Source organism: Amblyraja radiata, chromosome 14 (genome assembly GCF_010909765.2).
Source record: "Amblyraja radiata isolate CabotCenter1 chromosome 14, sAmbRad1.1.pri, whole genome shotgun sequence".
Lineage (NCBI taxonomy): Eukaryota > Metazoa > Chordata > Chondrichthyes > Rajiformes > Rajidae > Amblyraja > Amblyraja radiata.
The window spans coordinates 36547642-36559103 of NC_045969.1; positions in this window are offsets into that span (position 1 = coordinate 36547642).

Here is an 11462-nt window from a genome sequence, read left to right on the forward strand (position 1 = left end):
TAATGCATACATAACTGCAGGTAAGGAATTTTGGACATGGATTCATTATGTTAACATTGGCTCTGGCAAGCAACAAGATATTTCCTCCAAACCAACTATTTGTCCAAGCTGTTTCAATAAAAGCTTCAATTAGCAATTGGTTTATTTAACTGACAAGAGCGTTTGTTCATCTTGTTTAAAGAACATGGATTGTTTTGCATTCTCCTGTTTCACTTTACATATTATAGATTCTACAATCTGCAAACCACAGAAGACAAGCAGCCAAAAAACTGTCTTAATGGCATAAATTTCTCTTAAAAGGTTGGTAAAGTAAATTAATTGGAAAGGTCGACATAAAATAATCCCATTCTACATTTTCCTTTATCTTTGTGCCCTATGATCTCTCGTTTTAGAAACCTTCCCTTCCATATCTATGTGAGTTCCCCTCCCCCGACATCAGTCTGAAGAATGGTCACCTGTATCACCTGCTCACCAATGATCACCTGTACACAAGTTGTATCCTATTCACTCGGACATTTTACTTAAGCCAATTAACCTACAAACCTGTACGTCTTTGGAGTGTGGGACGAAACTGGAGAAAACCCATGGGGTCACAGGAAGAACGTACAAACTCCGTACAGACAGCACCTGTATTCAGGATCAAACCCGGGTCTCTGGTGCTGTGAGGCAGCAGCTCTACCGCTGCGCCACCATGCCTCCTGACACTGGTTCTGAAGATAGGTCTCTGAACAGGCATGTTAACTCTGGTACTCTTCTTTTTGATGTTGCCCGACTTGCAAAGGGTATAGATCAATATATACTTGCAAAGGGTATAGAGCAATATATAACTAGTGCTGCCGTATGGAGTTTGTACGTTCTCCCCATGGCCTGTGTGGGGTTTCTCCAAGTTCTTTGGTTTCCTCCCACACTCCAAAGACGTACAGGTTTGTAGGTAAATTGGCTTGGTATAAGTGTAAATTGTCCCTAATGTGTTTAGGGTAGTATTAATGTGCAGCAATCGCTGGTCAGCGTGGACTCGATGGGCAGAAGGATCTGTTTCCATGCCGTATCTCTAAAAAAAACAGTGAAATCTCCTAAAAGAGTGCCGACTTTGAAGAGGTTCTCCCCTCTCTGATGGGATTTCCGTGAAACTCTCCCTCACTGTTCCCCCACTGTAAATCCTACTGTTCTGCGACCAGTCTGAAGAAGGATCCCACCTGAAATGTCGCCTATCCATGTTATTCCGTTTCCTGACCCACTGAGTTATTCCAGCACTTTTTTTTTTTTTTTTTGTAAACCAGCATCTGCAGTTCCTTGTGTCTACATTTGAAGAGATGGTATTCATTTCAAGTCTTCATTGGACAACTTGTGCCTGAAGCAACTGAGTGCCCAGTCCATTACGGGTAATTACCTCCCCACCATCGAAGGGATCTATGGGAGTCACTGCCTCAAAAAGGCAGCCAGCATCACCAGAGACCCACACCACCCTGCCCGCACTCTCATTTCACTCCTGCCATTGGGCCGAAGGTACAGGAGCCTGAAAAATGTAACATCCAGGTTCAGGAACAGCTTCTTCCCTACAGCCATCAGGCTATTAAATGCTACAACCTCCAAATAAAAGCTCTATAGAATTGGGGGCATTGGTCTTGACTTTTTGCACTATTATTGTTTGTTTGTTTGTTTTTATGTGTATGTATTTATTGATGTATGAGTATATCTATCTATCTATCTATCTATCTATCTATCTATCTATCTATCTATCTATCTATCTATCTATCTATCTATCTATCTATCTATCTATCTATCTATCTATCTATCTATCTAGCATTCTGTAAACAATATAATAAAAGTGTACTATATATATAGAACTTTTTTTCATGTATTATAATTATTATATTGTTTACAGAGCACTATGTTTACATATTCAATTGTGCTGCTGCAAGTAAAGATTTCATTGTTCTATCTGGGACAGACTGTATAACACAAAAACACTCTTGACTCTTGATCTATGTGAACATTTACCGGCAGATAGCCTGTTTGATATTTAGCAATAAGGCTTCAGCGAAGCACAGTTAAGGGCCTGTCCCACTTTCACGACGTAATTCACGACCTCTGCCGAGTTTGCCTTTGACTCGTACTCGCAGCATGGTCGTCATGAGGTCATAGAAGGTCGTAGATAGGTTGTAGCAGGCCGTGATGCTAGTCGTAGGTACTCGTGGCATCAAGTAGGTCGGGGCATTTTTCTAGCCTGATGAAAAATGTCCACGAGTAAAAAAGGTCGTGAATTAGGTCGTGAAATTGGGACAGGCCCTTTAGCAAATTAACAGCACTTGATGTGGGCAAGATACCTGCTGCACACCCATTGTGCTGCTTATAGAGTCATACAGCGGGGAAATAGGCCCTTCAGCCCAAATTGCGCACACTGACCATCATGTCCCATCTACACTAGTCCCACCTGCCTGCATTTGGCCTATATCCCTCTAAACCTATCCTATCCATGTACCTGTCTAAATGTTTCTTAAACCTGCTTGTTCGATATTTAGTTTAGTTTAGTTTAGTTTGTTCAACTGAGCAAAAACTCTTCTTACAGACAGAAGCATAAGCTTGTTTCTAGTACATGCCATCTTATTTGTCCCACATTCTTGGTTGGTGATGTTAGGATTACACTTTGCCCTTTGCTAATAAATTCCCAAAAAGAAATGAATTTATTTAAAGAAAAATGTAGCAGAACTTTAAACACTATAAGAACAGAAAATACATCTTCATGTTGCTTAAGTAAAACAGTTTACTTTACAAATCAATGCAGCCAACATTTTGTAAATTGGCAGTGAGTGTAAGTATTCAACATCAATGCATCTCGTCTCTGTGGAGAACTTGATTATCAAAACACATTTGCCAATACCTCCATTTAGTCACTATTTGTGGAGACTGTTGTTCAAACCATATATTTCAAGGATTTATTTTTAATTTCCCGTGAGCTTGTTAACAGATGGAAGAAAGCATAAAGATCTATCTTTATTTAACTTTATTTATTTCCAGTCAGTTTTCAGATACTTTCAGTTCAATTTACACTTTCATTGTCGTTCCATTACCTTCTTTATCTCTCCTGATCTCCCTATTGCCTCCTCATTTTCCTGTCACTTTCTGACTCAATTCAACTTTCAGTCTTGTCATTTTTAATTTTAACATTTATTCTGATTCTTGTAAGTGTTTTTTATTTAGATACAGTGTGGAAACAGGTCTTTCAGCCCACCGAATCCACGATGTCCAGCAATCCCCATATTAACACTTTCCTATGCACTAGGTACAATTTACAATGTTTACCTAAGCCAAATACAAAAGCAAAATACTGCAGATGCTTAAAATCTGCAATTAAAACTGAAAATACAGGAAACAGCTCATGTGGGTTCACTGGAGAAGGAAACAGAACTAATATTTTGCGTTAATTACTTTAAAGGGTTTCTACTGAAACATTGACTCCAAATAACTTACTAATTTTAAAAATAACCTTTGTTCACACAAAAAACTAAATCTACAGATAAATGCTGAGCATTTTCTGATTTAAAAAAAATGTAAACGTAAATTCTTTTCCTGTCTGCTACCAAACACATTTAACCCAATAAACTACTCAACACATCTTGAATCAGTAAGCAAACTATTTTGATCTACAGATACAATTACATTGAAGAACAGACTGAGGTGACAAATTTAATTCATAAAGCTTAATTTGGAAATGATGTTAATAAAAATTTGAAAGGACATAAAAAGTAACTGCTATTCAACATGTTGAACTAATGGTTATCATAGTAGCCATTCCCTTATTTACCTTTTATTGACAGAAGTCATGTTAAAAGCCACAAATGGTTTTTACATTAAAATCATATTTCAAGTTTTGGGTGGCACAGTGGTGCAGCTGTAGATTTTCTGCCTCAAAATGCCAGCGACCCGGGTTCCATCCTGACTACAGGATGGTCGATATGGACCTAGTGGGCCGAAGGGCCTGTTTCCATGCTGTGTCTCTAAACTAAACTGAGTTAACAAAACAAGTTCCAAAAGCATAATCTGTGAGTTTTGCTAATGTAAATTTCAAGGAACTAGAGAATTACTGCAAATTAACATGTTGAGCTGATGGTTATCATTGTTTCAATCCCTATTGACCTTTGATTAACAGACCACCATGTTAGTAACCACAAGGTATTTACATTAAAATCATGTAACAACGAACTATCAGAGTGGGGGAATATTTTATACTAGAGTCGTATAAATTGCATGTCTGCAATATGTAAAATATATATTTTTTTTGTTTAGTGCTGACTGTTCATAACACCCTCAGCTGGGCGGCACAGTGGCGCAGTGGCACAGTGGTAGAGTTGCTGCCTTACAGCGCTAGAGACCCAGGTTTGATCCTGACAGCGGGCCCTGTCTGTGTGGAGTATGTACGCTCTTCCTGTGACCACGTGGGTTTTCTCCGGGTGCTCCGGTTTCCTCCACACTCCCAAAAAGTATAAGTTTGTAGGTTATTTGGCTTCAATAAATTGTAAATTGTCCCCAGTGTGTAGGATAGTGCTAGTGCAAGGGGTGATCTCTGGCCGACACAGACTCAGTGAAGCAAAGGGCCTGTTTCCATGCTGTATCTCCAAAATCTAATGTCTGAAGCTGAATTAGAAGGGTTTGAGTTTGAGCCCTGTTTCTGGAATTTAACACAAAAATATAAACAGATGCACAACACATTCAAGATGGAGGAGATTATTCAGGTGCGATGTGATGCTAAATAAAGATCCCATTTGCTTCCTCAGATAGATGTGAAATGTCTGACAATACTGTTTGAAAAAAGGTGTGTTAACTACAATGTCTGCTACCCTTCAGTCCACCGAGCCCATGCCGACCAACGAACAGCCGTACACTAACACTATCCTACACACTAGGGACATTTTTTACAACTTACTGAAGCCAATTAACCCACACGCCTGTAAGTCTTTGGAGTGGGAGGCAAACGGAATACCTGAGAAAACCCATGCAGTCACTGGGAGAACATACAAACTATGTACAGACAGCACCCATAGTCAGGATTGAACCTGGGTCTCTGGTGCTGTAAGGCAGCAACTCTACCACTGCGCAATTGTGACAGAGGTTTACAAAATCAGATTGAAACCCAATTTACAGATTGAGGGGAGCAAAAGATGGCAATTCTGACCACCATCGAAGTTAGAACTTAGTTGGCACATATTAGGTGAAGCAACAACTTGCAAACCATTGCCAATGTCTGCAAAAACAGTAAGCTACGTGCATAGAGGTAGCCAATATTAATACCCAGCTCTGGCTGACATATGACCATAAATCATCACATCAAAGGCTTCAAAAATAATAGGTGATTACTTTGCGTCATTATGGATAGATTACTTTTACATTTATAGACAATTAAGTAATTTACAAGTAACAATTCAATGACTGAGAAAGTGTCTTAATTTGTTCATCGTAATGGCGCCAAGTAGTTTGACAATGATTGTGGTTACTTGCAAGCTGAATATCTAGGAGGTAGATAGATCTGTGGTTGCAGTCTACAGGAAAGCAGCAAAGCAGCAAAGCAGAGGGTAGAAATAACAACTTTTAAGAAAGAATGCAAGAATGTGGACCCTGCTAAGTAGAAAGAACAATGTATTTATATATAAAGAACAATATAACAAAAAAATCACATCTAAATTAACACACCAATTATAACAGAAATTCTAAAAAGCCATTAAAATATTAATTAGATGAAACCACTGTCAGTATTTATCTAATAGCCGCTCATTAAAAAAAGCTTATATAACCATATAACAATTACAGCACGGAAACAGGCCATCTCGGCCCTTCTAGTCCGTGCCGAACACGTATTCTCCCCTAGTCCCATCTACCTGCACTCAGACCATAACCCTCCATTCCTTTCCCGTCCATATAACTATCCAATTTATTTTTAAATGATAAAATCAAACCTGCCTCCACCACCTTCACTGGAAGCTCATTCCACACAGCTACCACTCTCTGAGTAAAGAAGTTCCCCCTCATGTTACCCCTAAACTTCTGTCCCTTAATTCTCAAGTCATGTCCTCTTGTTTGAATCTTCCCTACTCTCAGTGGGAAAAACTTATCCACGTCAACTCTGTCTATCCCTCTCATCATTTTAAAGACCTCTATCAAGTCCCCCCTTAACCTTCTGTGCTCCAAAGAATAAAGACCTAACTTGTTCAACCTTTCTCTGTAACTTAGTTGCTGAAACCCAGGCAACATTCTAGTAAATCTTCTCTGTACTCTCTCTATTTTGTTGACATCCTTCCTATAATTAGGCGACCAAAATTGTACACCATACTCCAGAATTGGCCTCACCAATGCCTTGTACAATTTTAACATTACATCCCAACTTCTATACTCAATGCTCTGATTTATAAAGGCCAGCACACCAAAAGCTTTCTTTACCACCCTATCTACATGAGATTCCACCTTCAGGGAACTGTGCACAGTTATTCCTAGATCCCTCTGTTCAACTGCATTCTTCAATTCCCTACCATTTACCATGTACGTCCTATTTTGATTTGTCCTGCCAAGATGTAGCACCTCACACTTATCAGCATTAAACTCCATCTGCCATCTTTCAGCCCACTCTTCCAACTGGCATAAATCTCTCTGTAGACTTTGAAAATCTACTTCATTATCCACAACACCCACTATCTTAGTATCATCTGCATACTTACTAATCCAATTTACCACACCATCATCCAGATCATTGAAGTACATGACAAACAACAGTGGACCCAACACAGATCCCTGTGGCACACCACTAGTCACTGGTCTCCTACCTCACAAACAGCCATCCACCATTACTCTCTGGCATCTCCCATTCAGCCACTGTTGAATCCATCTTGCTACTCCACCATTAATACCCAACAATTGAACCTCAACCAACCTTCCATGAGGAACCTTGTCAAAGGCCTTACTGAAGTCCATATATACAACATCCACTGCTTTACCCTCATCAAATTCCCGGGTAACCTCTTCAAAAAATTCAAGAAGATTAGTCAAACATGACCTTCCAGGCACAAATCCATGTTGACTGTTCCTAATCAGACCCTATTTATCCAGATGCTTATATATATTATCTCTAAGTATCCTTTCCATTAATTTGCCCACCACTGACGTCAAACTAACAGGTCTATAATTGCTAGGTTTACTCTTAGAACCATTTTTAAACAATGGAACAACATGCGCAGTACGCCAATCCTCCGGCACTATTCCCGTTTCTAATGACATTTGAAATATTTCTGTCATAGCCCCTGCTATTTCTACACTAACTTCCCTCAATGTCCTAGGGAATATCCTGTCCAGACCTGGAGACTTATCCACTTTTATATTTCTCAAAAGTGTCAGTACTTCCTCTTCTTTGAATCTCATAGTTTCCATAGCTACTCTACTTGTTTCCCTTACCTCACATAATTCAATATCCTTCTCCTTGGTGAATACCGATGAAAAGAAATTGTTCAATATCTTCCCCATCTCTTTTGGCTCTGCAGATAGCTGTCCACTCTGACTCTCTAATGGACCAATTTTATCCCTCGTTATCCTTTTGCTATTAATATAGCTGTAGAAACCCTTTCGATTTACTTTCACCTTACTTGCCAAAGCAACCTCATATCTTCTTTTAGCTTTTCTAATTTCTTTCTTAAAATTATTTTTACATTCTTTATACTCCTCAAGCACCTCATTTACTCCATGCTGCCTATAATTATTGTAGATATCTCTCTTTTTCCGAACCAAGTGTCCAATTTCCCTTGAAAACCATGGCTCTTTCCAATTTTTACTATTTCCTTTCAACAAGGACATAAAGATTCTGTACTCTTAAAATGTCACCTTTAAATTACCTCCATTTCTCTTCCACATCTTTCCCATAAAACAAAATGTCCCAATTTACTCCTTTTAAATCCTTTCGCATCTCCTCAAAGTTAGCCTTTCTCCAATCAAAAATCTCAACCCTAGGTCCAGTTCTGACCCTCTCCATAATTATATTGAAACTAATGTATTGTGATCACTGGACCCGAACTGTTCCCCAACGCATACCTCTGCCACCTGACCCGTCTCATTTCCTAACAGGAGGTCCAGCACCGCCCCTTCTCTAGCAGGTACCTCTATGTATTGCTGCAAAAAATTATCCTGCACACATTTTACAAACTCCAAACTCCAAACAATCCAGCCCATTTACAGAATGTGTTTCCCAGTCTATGTGTGGAAAATTGAAATCTCCCACAATCACTACCTTGTGCTTACTACTAATATCTGCGATCTCCTTACATATTTGCTCTTCCAATTCTCGCTCCCCATTTGGCGGTCTATAATACACCCCTATAAGTGTTGCTACCCCTTTCCCATTTCTCAGTTCCACCCAAATAGCCTCCCTAGACGAGCCCTCTAATCTATCCTGCCAAAGCACTGCTGTAATATCTTCCCTGATAAGCAATGCAACACCTCCACCTCTTGCCCCTCCAATTCTATCACACCTGAAGCAACGAAATCCTGGAATATTTAGTTTCCAATCACAGCCCTCCTGCAACCATGTTTCACTAATCGCCACAACATCATACTTCCAGGTGTCAATCCAGGCTCTAAGTTCATCCACCTTTCTTACAATGCTCCTAGCATTAAAATAATCACATTTAAGAAACCCACCCTCTCTTATTCTCTGTTTATTGTCTTTTTCTTCTTTCTCCCCTACATTTTGGGTCAGAGTGCTACCCTTCTCTGCCTCCTGCCTCACACACTGACTGCTAGCTTTCCAAATTTGAGTCCCTCCCCCCAACCATACTAGTTTAAAGTCTCCCCAGTAGCCTTTGCAAATCTCCCCGCCAGGATATTGGTCTCCCTCGAGTTCAAGTGCAACCCGTCCTTTCTGTACAGGTCGCACCTTCCCCAAAAGAGGTCCCAGTGATCCAGAAACTTGAATCCATACCCACTGCACCAGTCCCTCATCCACGCATTTATCCTCCACCTCGCTCCATTCCTACTCTCATTGTCGCGTGGCACAGGCAGTAATCCTGAGATTGTTACCTTTACAGTCCTTCTCCTTAACTCTCTACCTAACTCCCTAAATTCTTCTTTCAGGACCTCTTCTCTTTTTTTACCTATGTCGTTGGTACCTATATGTACCACAACCTCAGGCTCCTCTCCCTCCCATTTCAGGATTTCTTGGACACGTTCAGACACATCCCTGACCCTGGCACCAGGGAGGCAAACTACCATCCGGGTCTCCTGTCTGCGTCCACAGAATCGCCTATCCGACCCTCTGACTACAGAGTCCCCTATTACAATTGCCCTCCTCTTCTTTTACTTACCCTTCTGAGCAACAGGACCGGTCTTTGTGCCAGAGGCCCGGCCGCTGTCGCTGCCCCCAAGTAGGCTGTCTCCCCCACCCTTACTCAAACATGAGTACTTATTTTCAAGGTGTACAGCCACCGGGGTACTCACCAGTCCCTGCCTCTGCCCATTGCCCTTCCTAACTGTGACCCAGTTTTCTGTCTCCCGTGGTCTTGGAGTGACCACCTCCCTGTAACTCCTTTCTATGACCTCCTCGCTCTCCCTGACCAGACATAGGTCATCGAGTTGCTGCTCCAGGTTCCTAACACGGTCCCTTAGGAGCCCCATCTCGACGCACCTGGCGCAGATGTGGACGTCTGGAGGGCACTCAGACTCCATGACCTCCCACATCTGACATCCAGAACAGTAAACTGCCCTGGCCCTCATCCTCCCCCTTATCCGAATACAATACAAAGCCTTACCCGGGATACAAGCCAATCAGCTGCTTCCTCTAGTCCGTTCGACCAATCAGCGGCTTCCTCAAGCCCACTTAATTTGAAGTGTGATCTGCGAATTGAACATTGCAGATTTTGGCTCCTCCTCACCAACGGCTCCTGGGCCTCTGTTGAAACAAGCCCCGCGCTGGGTTTTTGAACTCACCGCACGGAGGTCGCTCCTCCCTCACCAACGGCTCCTGGGCCTCTGTTGAAACAAGCCCCGCGCTGGGTTTTTGAACTCACCGCACGGAGGTCGCTCCTCCCTCACCAACGGCTCCTGGGCCTTAGCAGCACCTTTTTTGTAAGGATGATAATTGGGGAAACTCGGACACTCCAAAGACTTACAGGTGTGTGGGTTAATTGGCTTCAATAAATTGTAAACAAAGTATAGTTTTCTCTAATGTCTAGGGCTAACAGTTAATGGGTATAATAGAGCTAAGATAGACCTTTGTCTTCAAAGAGGTGTGTGTTCCATCCCCCCCTCCCCTTCCACCTACATTCCTTCCTCTAGCTTCAAAATTCACAGATCTTCAATGCTTTGTCTCACACCTTCTGTTTTCATCTGGCCTTTGTATCTTTTGCTCATTAGTCTATATAATGCAAATTAGAGAGGATAAATATATTTCCACTGATTAAAAAAGGACAGAGAGAGAAAATTGGGAACTTATTGGGTTGAATTAACGTCAATTTTGAGGATGTAACGAGTAAAATGGATAAGGGAGAGCCAATGGATGTAGTGCACCTGGACTTTCAGAAAGCATTTGATAAGGTCCCACATAGGAGATTAGTGGGCAAAATTAGGGCACATGGTATTGGGGGTAGAGTGCTGACATGGATAGAACATTGGTTGGCAGACAGGAAACAAAGAGTAGGGATTAACTGGTCCATTTCAGAATGGCAGGCAGTGACTAGTGGGGTACCGCAAAGCTCGGTGCTGGGACTGCAGCTATTTACAATATACATCAATGATTTAGATGAAGGGATGTAAAATAAAATTAGCAAAATTGCAGATGACACAAAGCTGGGTGGCAGTGTGAACTGTGAGGAGGATGCATTGAGAATGCAGGGTGACTTGGACAGGTTGGGTGAGAGGGCAGATGCATGGCAGATGCAGTTTAATGTGGATGTGAGGTTATCCACTTTGGTAACAAAAACAGAAATAGGAGGTGGGTCAGTCCACCCCATGACAGAAGGGGGAGGAGTTGGACAGTTTAATAGTCACAGAGAAGAAGGATCTCCTGTGGCGTTCTGTGCTGCATCTTGGTGGAACCAGTCTGTTGCTGAAGGTACTCCTCAGGTTGACTAGTGTGTTATGGAGGGGGTGAGCTGTATTGTCCAAGATTCTCCACAGTTTGAGGAGCATCCTCCTCACCATGACCATCTCCCATGAATCCAACCCCGCCCCCAGGATGGAGCCAGCCTTCCTGATGATGTTCAGGCTACCACAAGAAGGATGCCACGACTATTCACAATGAAATTCAATGACTTGGATGAGGATGCTGAACGTAATAGTTCTAACTTTTCTAATGACATGAAAATGAGTGAGATACTGCATTCTCTGGAGAATGCAAAGATGCTTGCGGCTTGCTTACACATGTTGAGTAATTTTATTTTAGTTTAGTTTAGAAATACAGCGTGGAAACAAGCCCTTCGGCTCACCTTGTACTT